The sequence below is a fragment of the Canis lupus genome, chromosome 36 (genome assembly GCF_003254725.2).
Source record: "Canis lupus dingo isolate Sandy chromosome 36, ASM325472v2, whole genome shotgun sequence".
NCBI classification, from domain to species: Eukaryota; Metazoa; Chordata; class Mammalia; order Carnivora; family Canidae; genus Canis; species Canis lupus.
The window spans coordinates 24,387,032-24,402,036 of NC_064278.1; the positions used below are offsets into that span (position 1 = coordinate 24,387,032).

At 44.3% G+C, this 15,005-nt stretch overlaps 1 protein-coding gene and 1 long non-coding RNA gene across 2 annotated transcripts in view; one reads left to right on the forward strand and one right to left on the reverse strand.

Annotated features, from left to right (window-relative positions):
- Nucleotides 1-10,899: 10,899 nt before the first annotated feature.
- Nucleotides 10,900-14,506, reverse strand: LOC118350105 (uncharacterized). Its single transcript, XR_004803332.2, has 2 exons — nt 14,363-14,506; nt 10,900-12,909 (listed from the first exon to the last, which is right to left on the reverse strand). It is a non-coding gene; the product is annotated as an uncharacterized LOC118350105 (long non-coding RNA).
- Nucleotides 14,507-15,005, forward strand: part of UBE2E3 (ubiquitin conjugating enzyme E2 E3) — an 86,238-nt gene continuing 85,739 nt past the window's right edge. The window contains exon 1 of the mRNA XM_025460381.3: nt 14,507-14,697. The gene's annotated coding sequence lies outside the window, so the exon portion shown is untranslated. The remainder of the gene's footprint in view (nt 14,698-15,005) is intronic.

Here is a 15,005-nt window from a genome sequence, read left to right on the forward strand (position 1 = left end):
TTTAGCGCCTGCCTTTGGCCCAGGGTGCAATCCTGGAGTCCTGGGATCGAGTCCCACGTCGGGCTCCAGGCATGGAGCCTGCTTCTCCCTCCTCCTGTGTCTCTGCCTCTCTTTCTCTCTCTATGTCTATCATAAATAAATAAATAAATCTTAAGAAAAAAAAAAAGAATTTTCTTAAACTTACTTGGCCTTGGGTATTTATTCTGCATCATTGTCATGATGCACGAAGAGCTACAGCCAAGCTCGCGCAGTCACAGGAAGTGCCAACTATGTCAGAAGTGCTGCCTGACTGGGAAGGATTTAAGACACCATTGACTGAATGGTACATTTTAATTTCAGAGATGTTAAAACATGCATGTTGGAATCAGTGAAATGCAATATAGATCTATAGATAGATACCTATCTATAGATATTTATCTTATAATGTAAGGATTTAACATTCTTGATGCCCACTTTTTAGTAGTAACTGAGATAGCTCATGATGGGAGATGATTGCAGCTTTGCAGAGACGTGTATTGCACGTTTCCTGTTTGGTCACAGACACAGTACTTCAATCTGTGAATGAGTGTGGTGAGTTACGCGCACCCCACGCTCATAGCCGTAACCCATGCAGCAGCTCTCATTCTGCTTGCCGCTCTGCACCTAAATTTAAGAATATGCAAAGATTTCCTGTAACCTTCAGAATGTCAAGTATGTGGTGGGCAGTTAAGAAAAACAGCATTTATTACTCAGGGGGAAAATAGGCCTTCAAAAAAACCTGCTTCAATAATTAAAAAATAACTACTGTTTACTCAAGGCTTATGTTCAAGGTACTGTGCTTAGGGCTCTGTCAATATTTCTCCATTTAATCTCTCGCAACTAACAGCCTTGCACAGAAGATATAAATACGCCCCTTTTATAGCTGAAAAAAGTGAGTCCGGGACTAGGTAAATGGTATGTTCCAGGAAACATGGCCAGGAGGGCAGAGCTGGGTTTTGAAGCCTGGTTTATTTGAATCCAATCACTGTACTACACTGCCTTCGATATTCATTATATTGATTGTTTCTAGGCAAATAAATCACTGCTCCCAACTTACTGAAATTACATTAAAGTTGGGGAGATTTTTCTGTCTCTACTGTGATTCATCATTCTTATAGGATAATGCTTTTAAGATAACACAGGAAAACATAGTTTATGAAAATGAGCAAACTTCAAGGAGTAACATCTCAAAATACGGATTTATTGTTTTTTCCCTTCGCTGAACATGGCTAAAATCTACTTCCCAAGGACGTCCCTGCTACCTCCAAGTACCATTTGGAAAACATTCCTTCTACATCATGACACAACAGTAGGTATATTGTCAAGTTTTTTAATTGATAGAATATTTTTGCTAAGTATCTTTTCAAAACCACTTCTTTGAAAAAGAACTCCACGAATTAGGAATAATTATTATATATTGAAATGTAGGGGAAACTTATGTCAGTGGTGTATTTCAATCTTAATAAATAGGTGAACACTGCTAAACTCTAGAAATTTACCCTCTCATATAATAAACAGACCTGAAATTATGATTTTGGAAGAAATATGAAAAAAATGCCTAATAGTCTCTTTCTATGTATCATTGGGGTGCAGCAATTTGAACCATCACTGACATTTACTCTCTAATTTAGCAGGTAGGCTTTCTTGTTGTCTCTCCACCTCACCAGTTCTCAGCATCCTTAACACTAAGGAGTTCTCCACCTTGACCGTACATTGAAATCACATGGGGGAACTTTAAAAAACTGCTAATGTCTGGGTCTCACCCCTGGAGCTTGTGATTTAAGTAATCGGGAGTATGGCCTGTGCATCAGGATTTTTAACAGCTCCCCAACCATCACAAGATGATTCTAATGTGCAGCCTAAGTTGAGAACCACTAATAAAAGGGTTAGATAATAGAAAACACATCTTTGAGCGTGCGAAAGAAGGCTGATTCTAATGGCTTAATAGTGATACTTCTGAATTGGTTACAGATTTTGACATATATATTACATCTGTTCCCAACACCATAGATAATTGAGATTTAGTTATGTTGCTAAATACTGTAGGCAGGTCATGGACCAAGAAATATAACCAGATCATTATCTCATTGTAACTCTTCTCCTAAAATTATCTTATTCGTTTCTGGAATTCTGTAACAAATCGTGTTTGGATTATAGCCCCAGGAAATTCAATGGTACTACTTGTCTTAGGGGAGGGGAGTGGGAGTGTATAGTAATAAGATTTAAAATTTATAACTTATCATCTTGGGCAGAAATCATGGCCAATTTCCTTAAAGGACAATTTGACACACTAATAAAACTTCTGCCAAAATAATCTTTTGCAGGGCCAAAGTAACTTTAGGTACGATAAACTGGCCCCAATTCCTGAATTTTTGAAACAAACGATTGTAATAAGCTATCTGTCGCTTCTGATATTGTTGTTTTCCCTAAAAACACACATAGGGGAAAGCAAGATTTTGCATAGCAAGCAAGTGGTAGAGATGCGGCTAGGCCCCAAATAATAATAATTTCCATTGATACAGAATTTTATGATTTTTTTTTAAAGCTTCTTCACAATGAAGTTCTTTATTTGGTTTCTATGGTGATTTAAAGTCACCTCACTTCATAGCAATGTTCTTTCCTAAATAAATGTTTTTACAACTCAAGCAGTGTACTAATGAGGTAATTTAAAAAAAAATTCATGATTGGTTGATTAGAAGCTATCCTGATGCTGTCGAGAAGGATAAGGTAAGTCCCTATGATGTTTATATCTGGTGTTATCACTGTTTCTAATTAGCATATTTACCTTTGGTTCAGACTCTACATCATTATACATCAATACTCCACTTTACACAGCTCCTTAGTGTTATGTCTTCTAAATAGACAATTGGCAACCGCAATAGCAAACACTCCGTAAGAGGAAAATATGACCTCTTAAGAGGAAAGTGTCATCTACTGGGATTTGATGTCAGCGAATGAATATTCATTCAAATAAACATCTGTTACTTCCACAAGCCACTGCAGTAAATCAGTTTTAAGAAGCTATACAGAGATGAATATCACATCACCTTCCCTCACCCCAAATCAATCTCTTTAAAATGGGATCTCTTTTGTTTGGATTTTACATCACACACACCGCACTAAAACACCGTAGCTACTTAGCTTAGGCATACAGAACCCTTGCCTGTGCTCCTGCCCTTGGTCCCTGACACTGGTTTTTACTTATTCTGTATTTGCAGCACCTAAGTAATGTGGTTTATAGAGTTATGGAGTTGTGAAATTTGCAGTGTTGATCCTTATGTGTAGTCTTTAACAAGCAAGTGCTTGCTCTTGTGGCAAATTGACTGTGTGCACATGCTCTCTATATATGCATGTATATTTGCACTGTTTTGCCAATTAGACTAAGTACGTTCAGATTAAATCATTAATTTGTACCAGACTAGGCACAAATTGCCTGCTGATAGTGAGAATTTTCTCTAGACAACTCCCGTTAATGACTCACTATTATTTTTATACATGCATAGAGTTAAATGCACAAATATAATTTATTAATGTTTTAGTGTTTTTTTCAGAAACGGAGAAACTTCAGTGTTCTATAAACAATCCCTTTGCTGTTAGGCACAAGCGAACGGACACTCTCCTAAAGTGAAGAGTCTAATTAATGTTAAAATGTTCCTACATCTAAATTTGGAAATATATTTTTTTAATTTAATAGAAAATGTTCAATTTCAACATGAAATGCTTTGTATTTAAGATTTGGCAATCCCTTCTAATATTGAATTGATGGAGTGCCAGGATTTATTTTCGCAATCTCTTACTCTTTAAGAATTAGTCCACTTTGGGAGACTTTTCTTCTATTAAGAATCATTGACCTGCATTTACCACACTAATAAGGACCAATTTTGAAATAACCTCAGTTCTTTTCTTTCCATGGAAGTGCAGAGAGGGAGTGGGATGATATATACATTTGATTTAGTAAATACAATAATTTAAAATGTAGGTCAACATTATAGCAGGCTAAAAGGGATAGGAGGGGGAAAGAGGGGGACAAAGGAGGAGAATGACATGAAGGAAGGTGAACTAGGGGAAGACTGGCAGGAGAAAAAAATGCCCGGAAGGACCGCAAATAATTTCTGATTTTTGCAGGAGCTTCGTACATGTCTCTTTCTCATTGGGCAGTCTCTGTCAACCCCACAATGCAAAGACTGTCCAAAAGCCACCCCCACGGGTTGCCTAAAATCATAGCACTTCTCCATCTTTGCTGGCTATCAACATCTCCAGCCTGGCCCAGAGGTGCCAATTCTTACCCTTCTCACTGTGGGGCCAATGATGCTATTGGTTCCTCCTCTCCTCCCTCCCATCTCAGCACTTGGAATGCCACTTGGTTATTTAGAAATAGCATAGCACAGTAGTCAAGAGCATGGGTCTCCTGGCCAGGGTCCATCATTTATAGTCAGATGACCTTGGGCAAGTTACTTTCATCTCCCCATGCCTCAGTTTCCTCACCTGTAACATTAATATATAATCATAATACCTGCCTCGTTGAGGCTATTGAGACTATTAAATGAATCAGTGTATGTAAAATACAGGGTAAAAGACAGTAAATATTACAGAAGTGTTTATTGTTCAGTGAATTTTTATTGAGCTCCCCAAGAGTGCTAGGCACTGTGGATACAGTCGTGATGACAGGGAGTGAAAGAGACTGGTGTCTTAAGTACCTTAGCTGGATGGTTGAACTCTGAACTCTGTTCTCCTAAAAAAATAAATAAGCAAATAAGAATAACTTGCTACAGTGCAAAAAATAATTCAACTGCTGTTTTTTTAGCCGTGTAATTATCCTAAGATAGAACTTATTTTCCATCTACTCAAGCAGTGCCTACTTGTTCAGCAACTGCTTCATGCATGTGTACGTGTGCACGTTGAAGGACATCCTACCCACGTTCAAAAATACAGTTTTCTTATTCATCAAATAGGTACAGAATGTTTGTTGAGTGTGCATATAAATCCCTCTTTTACGTCCTCTGGCTTCTCCTCTAATGTATTTGAAGGCAGTGAAAGCACAATTCTAAGGCATTGTTTATTACCTGAAGAGTAGGTGAATGAACTTCTGCCATTGTTTTTTGGGCAGGAGACTCCTGTTTTTGGACTTTGAAACACACTCCCCCCCCTCACCCCCCCCACCCCCGCCCCTTAAACCATCCTGCTAGATTATAAACTTTACGGCAGAGACAGTATCATGTCTTGTTTGATACGTATCTTCTAGCATTGTGCTTTGTCCTTCAAAAGGCATTTGTTACATTTGTTAAATGAGTAAATAAAGTTTCAGCTATGCAAATAATTCTACTTCCCAACTTCAATTTTGTGAGGGCTTTTGCGTTGTGTGGCAAAAATGGCCCTAGGTAAGTTATGGACTTTTTTTTTTTTTTTTTTCTAGGGGCAAGAAAAAAATTAAGTTTAGAATTAATGTGACCAAGAAGTGGCCATCTCACCTGGTATAAACAGCCTTATTAAAAATAACATTGATTATTTTCTTTATAAAACTTCAAACAACTAGAATTTCTGGTATATATTTTCCCCCACTTAAATTAATAGCTGGTTTGGATGCATATACATTCATACAGCCAAAATAACTGGGGGTGTGGTGGGGGTGGACGTGGAGCAGGGTTGCTGGTTACGGTAGCCTTTATTTAAGAAAGACATTCACATTTTTAAAAGCCAAATTGCACTTTAGCAGTTAATCAACTCGTGTGGATACATATGGCTTTAAATCATTGCTGGCGTAAGTCTTGACATGAAGCACTGTTAGTGTTTTTAAAAGCACTACCAGGCATGTTAGTTAATTCAGTTTGTTCAACAGCACTTACTTATACGATAGCATAAATCATACAGATTCCAGAATTGGAAAGAATCTCTGGACTCTCTCGTTTTGCTGATGAGGAAACTGGCATCCAGAAGGGTTGAAGCAATGTAGTCAGAACTAAAACCCCAAGATGCCAGGTTTCTGGATCAATGACCGTGATGTTCTGCTTAAGAGCTAGAGAAAGTTGAACCAAATACTTAACAGTTTTATTTTTCCATCAGTCCTTTTAAATATCTCTGCCAATGGGTCTGAGATTGAGGTCAATTGATTTTAATCTTCGTTGCTAACATTTAGCTTTAGAGAGCACATAACTTGATCTCTTCCATGTAGACCATGTAGACGTTGTATAAACAGGGGAAAAAATTTGCTGCCCTACTGTATTTTCAGAAAGGAATATAAGCCAGTATTCATTCTCTGACTAAGGTTCTATTAGAAGTTTGGTGAGAAAAATGTGGTCATTGTTCCCCGACATGTATTTCAGAGATTGGGGTCACGTGCAAAACACCCTTGATTTATCTGCATGTATGATCCTACCGTCCTTTAATTTATCTAAATACTTTTGGACTCCTGTATCGTTGGCCTATACTACTTTTCATAAAAATTAGGTCCATAAGAATACCAGGCAGTGTAAAAAGATTGTTTCTTGTGGTGGTTGTTGTTGTTCTATAACATTTCCTTCAATTGACATTGAGTGTGAAGGGAACTTGGCCATCCATCCATTCGTTCGTTCAGGAGTTATTTACTATGTATTATATGCGAGGCTCTGTATTGAACATAAAAATCAGATATGGTTCCTGCCTCACTCTAGTAGGGAGAGAAAAATATTAAAGAAATAATCACACAAGTATTTATTTGGAAACTGCGATTCAGTATTTTACTATAGGGTATTAGGAGTGATTAAAATAGTATTACCAAATTTATATCAGTGTATCAGAGAAGATCATTCTCATGCTCCCAAGGGTGAGAAAAGACTGTTACACTGAAAAGAACTTTCTGATGACATCATTTTGGTATCTCTACAAGAGCTGGTGGTTTGGGGAATGGGACTATATGCCCTGGTGGATATGACGGTATAATAGTAGAACGGGGATAAAATTCTAACGTTCTGTTTCCAATTCTGTCAAGAGCTACCTTTAAGACTTTAGGGAGGGAAGTCATTTAGTGTCTCCGAGTCCACCACACAATGAGTGTATATATTCTTACTGAAAATTATTTACCACTTTTTTTACCCACTCATCTCACTTTGTGATGTCTATTTTATCTGAGCTATTTTTGGGACATTATACTCCAGAGAGGTTAAACTATGCACTCTAACATTTTACTAGGCTTACCTTCGAGATCTCTTACAAACTATCACAAACTTCCAGAATTCGAACCGGAAAAAAACTGAAGTATAACTCTCAACATAGTTAGCTAATATCCCCATTTGAAATATATTGTTTTATGTCTTTAGTATAAGGACATTCAACTAAAATGTAAACTTGCTCATTCTGTCAAATTAAACCACTTTCTCTGCAGCCCCACATCGAAGCACATCGTTTCTTAATAAATCTCTTCCAAGTTGATAACCACTTCTGTGATATAGAAAAGGCAGCCAGAATCACAAGTAAACAGGCCCTTATCCTAAATGACTGTTTTCCTGTTTCTTCCAAATCTCTTTTATACATTTTCCAATCATATCGTGCATTTTGTTTTCTGAAGCATAAAGCATACACTTAACCTGGTTTTACAGTTGAGGTACTGTAAAGCATATCAGAAAAATTTAAGTGACATAATGTTAAGTAAAAACATCAGTTAAAAAGTTGATGCACGACGTCTTTTGTTAGTCTTATTAACTAAGCAGGACATGAGCTGATCTCATAGAGAGGGATTACCGTGAGATGGCAATGAAGGCCAAAATGATAGTTATAATACTCGCTATTTTATATTCATGTATATTCCATTGAGTGAATGGACCATAATTTACTAAAGCATAGCCTTATGTTGGACAGTTTGAGTGGTTTCCATTTTTATATAGTATAAATTACACTGGGATAAACATTGTCAGGCATATGGCATTTTTTAATATTTTGGATTATTTCCTTAGGATAGATTCCCAGAAGTAGAATTACTAGGTTAAAGGGTATGAACGTTTTTATGACTCTTGAAATACATTGCCAAATTGCTTTCCAAAAAGAGGTTGTATCAATTTACAATGCCACCAGCAATATAGGAAAGTGCTCTTCTCATAATATTCTCACAGGTATTTGGCATCACAGAATCTCTAGTTTTGCAAATTTTGTGGACAAGAACGTAGTACCTCACTTTCATATACATTACTTAGTGGGTTTTTTGGGTTTGCTTTTGGTTCTCTTAAGGCAACATACCGTTGAATAACTTTGAATTTCTGACATGTTCTTTAACTGTCTATGCTGATTTGGTCATTTTTATAAGCCTGTACAGAATTATATGTGATTACATTAAACCTTCTCCATAGTACAAACTTTTGTCTATTTTGTTGCTACAAATCGCGGCATGTATGTGTATGTACGGCAGGAAGCATATTGAGGATGCAATTTTTGTACCTGCTCAAATTCTTGCTTTCTTCTGTGATTTTCTTTTTGCCTGTTGGTTTACAGCATATCGTAACTCCCCTCTCGCTACGTTAAGTATGTGAGTTATTCTAATTTTTCTAGGGAGTGACTTTTTATTTTTTTTTATTTTTTATTTTTATTATTATTATTTTTTTAAATTTATTTATGATAGTCACAGAGAGAGAGAGAGAGAGAGAGAGAGAGAGAGGCAGAGACACAGGCAGAGGGAGAAGCAGGCTCCATGCAGGGAGCCCGACGTGGGATTCGATCCCGGGTCTCCAGGATCGCGCCCTGGGCCAAAGGCAGGCGCCAAACCGCTGCGCCACCCAGGGATCCCTAGGGAGTGACTTTTTAAAAACAACTCTTGAATTCATCTGTAATTTATGTTGATGTATGAGACAAGGCATGGATTCCAAGTGATCCTTTTTCCATATGGGTAACTAGTTATCTCAATATCATTAGTTAAATAAGTCTTCATTTTTCTGTGTTTTAGGTGAAGTCTCACTTATTATATATTCATCGAATTCTTATTTCCTTCTTCAGTCTAGTGATCTATCTATCCTTGAGCCAGTGTTTATTTAATGTAGAGTTCCCTCAAATGGCTTTCTAAGGATTTAAAAAAATGGTCTTGCCTTAAAAAAAAAAAAACAAACCTGAAAATTTTGACAAATTCCAACAGTCTGCTTGAATTTTCATTTCTTTGAATTTATAAATAAAAATTTAAACAAAACAGCTTATAAACTTTTTTTTAAATAAAAAAACGGTTCAAACAGAATTTTTTACCAAATGCATGCCTCTGCAATTATTCACATCTTTTTTTTTTTATTATTATGAAAGGAGTACCTGCCTATTTAAAAATGCTTAGCAAAATACTGAATATAGATTGAAAAAGGTCATTCATAGTTGCTTTCTTTTATTTTAAAGGTTTTATCTATTTATTTGACAGAGAGAGAAACAGCACGAGCGGGGTGGGTGTGAGGGGCAGAAGGAGAAGGAGAAGGAGAAGGAGAAGCAGGCTCTCCGCGGAGCAAGGAGCCCAAAGCAGGGCTCAATCCCAGGACCCTAGGATCATGACCTGAGCCAAAGGCAGACAAGCAACAGAGCCACCCAGGTGCCCCTCATAGTTGCTTTGAAATATAAGCTTAGGGGATCCCTGGGTGGCTCAGCGGTTTGGTGCCTGCCTTTGTTTGGCCCAGGGCGTGATCCTGGAGCCCCGGGATCGAGTCCTGCGTGGGGCTCCCGGCATAGAGCCTGCTTCTCCCTCCTCCTGTGTCTCTGCCTCTCTCTCTCTATCATAAATAAATAAATAAATCTTAAAAAAAAAAGAAATATAAGCATAGTTAACCTCTAGAGTGTGCTCCTTTCAGATAGTTTTGCTAGTTGTGAGGATGTGGTGCATAGTTCCTTGACAGATATCTATTGAGCACTTACTTTGTCCCAGATCCCTTACTAGGCATCGAGTCAGGTTCCGACTTCACAAAATAGACAACTCCTGCCCTCGTTAGCATTTTATCTTAATCCGTTCTTGTATTTTGCATACTCTTCATAGATTTTAATACCTGCAGATTTCATTGTGTTGTATGAATCCATTTGAGTAATAATTTTCCTAGAATTGGACATTTCTGATTTTTCGATTTTTTTTCCCCCACATTTAGAATGTTTCCTTAAGATGCATTTCTTGAAATGGAGAAAGTTGGTTAAAGGATGTGAACTCATTTAAGGTTCTTGACCCAGACTTCCAAATTGCTTTGTAAAAGTTACTAACTTTGACTGCCACTGGACGTGGACAAAGGGAAACTTTTTTAATCAATTTGCCAGCAATGATTATCATCACTAAACATTGTTTTTGTTGTTGATGAGTTTTAATTTTCCTTTTTTGATAACTAGCAAGGTTTCAGGTTTTTGTTTTTTTTTTTAATACAGTCAAGCAAATGAAGTTCTTTGAAAATTTTTCTGATCATGCGCTTGCTCTATTCAAGATGCTTCCGTTTTATTTTCATGTGTATGAGCTCTTTATAGATAAAGACATGAGCCTTTTTGGCATTTACCCTCCTTCGGAGTTATCACAAAAGAGAAAAGCAGGAAATGATCACTGAGTTTTGGGTCCTGACGTACTTGAAGTCAAACTGAGGCTTAGGCACCTGTCCATTTCCAGGGCCTAACCTAGGGTGGGCACACAGCGGGCTCTCCATCCAGGACGTGGTGGACGAGCACACAGGTGTCAAGCCGTGCATTGGGTTCTGGGGGTCCAGGGACACGGAGACTGACAAGGGCAAAAACGTGGCTTCCTAAATTCAGCCTGGGCCAAGGAATGACTTTCTGGGAAACCCATCCATGTTTATGGGTAGGAAGAAAAAAATATCATAGCCAGAGGGCAAAAGGATACAAGCAACTGGGTAGCATCGGAGAGAACCTGAGAGAAGGAAAGGGGTAAAATGAAAAGCTAGTGAGAGGAGAGAAACCAAAGCATTCAGAGATCAATAAGCAAATTTATTCTGCATCCATCCATCCATCCATCCATAGGACATGCACAGGGTGTCCTATGTTGGGAGGTATGTTGCTATGGTGGGCGATTAGAAACGATCGGCGGCCTCACCAAAGCTTATCTAACTCCTCAATTCAGAAACGTCTTAGGCAACTGAAAAGATCTATTCCTGTAAAATTCTTGGTTATACACGCATATGCTTAAGTACATGTGTAACGCTAAGACTCGTTGGAAGGTTCAGGAGAGAGCGTCTCCCCAGCTACAGATTTCGGGGGCCTGCCTTCTCTGCCCTTACAACGATAGGTCCCTCTTGGTCACAAAATCTGGGGGGGAAAAAGAGGAGAGAAGGTAATAATTATGGCACCATCTGTTGCCATTGGATAGAGGATCTTCTCACCCCTGCCTCTCTTGGGGTTGTGAGTGAGAAGCTGGCAAGGCCCCAGGCCAACAAGAAAAAAACAGGGGACTGAGAGGGGACAACCTGCCGCGGTAGCCGGTGTCCGCTTTGTGGTACTCTTTTGAGGGTCATCTGGGAAAACTTTTATTATATGCTTTATGGAATAATTTGCATTAGGTCAAATTTATATTCCTTCCGGAGAGCCTATGAAACATGATCCCTAATCTCAAGGGTAGACGTGGCAAAAACAAGAAAGAGAGTAATTAGCAAAAAAGGGTGTCCTGTGGGAAAGAACTCTGAGTGAGGAACCGTTCAGAATTTACAAGTTGCCCCTGGTCGAGATGGTGATGTGATCTGACCTTGGAGATCTGTGCGCTGGAAAGGATCACCCGAAGGATACCTTTAGTCAGGTGAATGAAGGCAGCTGAGTACCCAAGATTTTGGGGGCAGGTCACCTCTCTCCCTAACCTTAAGGAGCCGTTCATTCTCTTTATGGTGGCTTTGGTCATCCCCTAAGTACTGGCTATTGAGCAACTATTATGTGCCAGCTACTGTGCCAAGAACATCATCTATATTATCACCTATTCATTCCTCCAGGCCTAGCTCACTGTTCTTTTTAACCCACCCATGACTTATGTCCCCAAGCCGAATTAATAATGCCACTACCGGTGGACTGGTCATTAAAACACTCTACTCATTCTGTTCACTCCTTGAATGCAGCTCTTCTCCCACAGCCCACGCTTCTACCTGTCCCCCTCAGTTCCTCAGTCCTCCTGAGCTGGACAGGACCAGCACCCACGCTTTATTCCAACTTCCCAGCATCTGGTAGTCCCCACGTGCCACATTCCGTTGAGTGGAACCACATGACTTCAAACTCTTGGAAGAATCCCGTAATTGTTGAGCAGGAGGGCGCCTGGAACCTCCGCTGGCTACAAGCTCCTTTCACACAGGAGGAAATTTAGGTTCGCACAAGTAACTTGCCTGAGGTCACGTAAACCTGATAGGACGAAATCAGAATCCAGTTCCCTTGCTTTTCAGCCCAGTGTAGATGCGACCGAGACACAACTAAGTATCTGTATTTCCCAATCTCCTGGCCCCACCCGAATCCTATCAGCAACTGGCCTTTGGACCTTCAGGCTATTTCTGTGATAATCTATTTTCTAGAAGAGCCCACTTCCATACACAGCTTTTCTTTCAAAGCTCCGCATTCCAAACAGGAAAGTCCAAACTCCAAATGGGCTGGCTTGAGCCCTTGAGCCGCAGCATCGGTGTAAAAGTTGGGGGTGGTGGGGTGGTGGTGGTGGTGGGGTGTGGTGGGGGGGCCCTTCTGTGTATATTTTTACCAAGTTCTGTCCACATGCAGCCTTTGATCCCCACAAATCAAAACGCTTGTCAACACACAGAGCAGGCTCCCTCTTCCCCATCTCTTGAGACCTGGCGGTTGTGCTGACTCGAGGATCCTTCCTCCTCACCAACCTGGCGAACCCCAAGGATCTGTTCCCCTCCTGGACAGCGAGCTGGCTTGGCCCTCGCACCGTCCCAAAGGTGGACTGTGTGTGCAGCACCGAGCAGCAGGGTGCACCGCGTGCCTCTGCATCTGGAAAATTACAGAAATGTGACTTACTCCTCGCAGCTGTACGCAACCCTTAGCCCAAACTTTCCTACTTGTTGGAGAAAGTAAGTAAAATATGTTGGTGCATTCGGTTCCCCCCCCCCCCGCCCCCCCCGCAGATTTCTTCTCTTTCTTGCTTTGAGTCCGGTTGCTCTGTTATGGCTGCTGGTCCCGCCGCCTCCGGGAGCTGCACAGGCTCCAGCACCCCTGGCCCTGGCCCTGCCCCTGGCCCCGGCGGGACAGGGATCCGCAGCTTCCCGCGGGGCTGCATCCCTGGAGCACGTTCCCAGGAGCTGGAGGACATCTGGGCGGCCCACAGGAAGTTCTGGTACTTCGGACCCCAGAGCAGAGAAGGTGCTGGAAGGGGACAAGACCGGCCCGGAGGACGCCCCTCCGAGGCTGCCCCTGCGCGCACGCTCCGACCCGGCGTGGCCCAGCGCTCCCCGCTCCGCTCCGCTCCAGGACGGTTGCCCGGCGTGCACATGGGGCCAGGCCGGCGGGGGAGGCGGCCTCGGAGAGCCCCGCGAGCTCAGGCTGGGGCAGGACGTTTAACACCCCCCCTCCCCGCCCCGATTGGGGTTATTTTTTAAGTTGTGAAAGCCTCCGAAGGGCTGGCTGCCCCCTGGGCGCGCGGAGGGCCAGAGCCAGGCAGAGCGCGGGGCCCTGGGCTGCCAACCCTTCCTTCCTCCTCCTTCGATGCCCTCGACCTCGTGTTGGCCTTGGGGCTCCGGGGCGGGCCAGGAGCAGCGCGTCCCCGCCTCCGCCCTCCCGGGCCCGCTCCACGACCCCCGCAGGCTCGCGGCCTCCCAGGGCGGGGGCTCCTCGGGGCGCGCCCTCCCCCCCGGGGCGTGCACGGAGGCGCGGCGGGCGGGGGTGCGGGGTGCGGGGTGCGCGGTGCGGGGTGCGCGGTGCGCGCGGGGGCGGGTAGCCCAATGGGCAGCCTCGCTCGGGAGGCGGGCTCAGGCCGGAAGCCGTCCCCGCGCCCCCGCCCTCCCCGGCCGAGGGCGGCAGGGTCCCCGCCCGCGCTCTTTGTCCGGGGCCCGCGTGCGCCCCCGCATCGCCGCGTCCCCCGCGCGTCCTCCGCGGAGCTCCCGGCCCGGGGGCGCGGGGCGCGGGGGGCGCGCGGGCGCGCGGGCGGGAGGCGCTCGTGCCCGGCGGCCCCGGGAGCGCGCGCCCCTCCGCCCTCCGCCCTCCGCCCTCCGCCGCCGCCGCCGCGCCCGCCCCTCCCCCTCCCCCTCCCCGCCCCTCCCCTCCCCCTCCCCGCGGCCGCCGCGGAACTTGCTGACTGCGCGGCCGGGAGGAGCCGAGCCGGGCGGCGGCGGCGGGAGGCCACAGCGCGCGGGGTGCCCGCGTCCCCGGGAGCGCGCCCTCCCCCGCAGCCCGCGCCCGCCGCCCTCGCCCGCACGCTCTATTTATTATTTATTTATTTATTTCTCACTATTTATTATTTATTTCCTATCGCCTCGGCATCCTCGTCCTCCTCCTCCTCCTGCGCCTGTCCGCCTCCGCGGCCCTCCCCGGCCTCCGCGGCCCTCCCCGGCCTTCCCCGCGCGGGCCGGGCGGCGCCACCCTCCGGCCGGAGCGCGGTACTGCACGGCCCCCGCCGACTCTCGATGTTCCACGCTCCCCGGCCGGAGCCTCCGCGGCTTCTTTTTTCCCTCCCCCCCCTCCCGCCCCCCCCGCGGCTGCCTCCATTTCCTCAAGGAAGGGTTTTTTTCGCTCTCCCTCCCCCACAGCGTAGCGGCGCGCGAGCGGGCCGGGCGGGCGGCCGAGGTGAGGCGGCGGGGCCGGGGGCGGCGGGGGGCGCGGGCGGGGGCGGGGCGGGGGCGGCAGCTTTGTTCGCGGGCGGCGGGCGGGGGCGCGGGCGCGGGCGGGGCGGGGCGGGGGCGCATCCTCGGCGGCCCCCGGGCGCCCTCCCCACAAAGGCCGCGGGGCTGCGGGGCGGCCGCGGCTCGCCGGCGCGGGGAGGTGCTGCACTTCTTGCGGCTTTTGTTTGTTTGTGTTTGCCTCCTCTTTCCCCCTTTTTTTTTTTTTTTTTTTTTTTTTTGGTTATTTCTGGACAAAATGTCGGTCCGCGATGC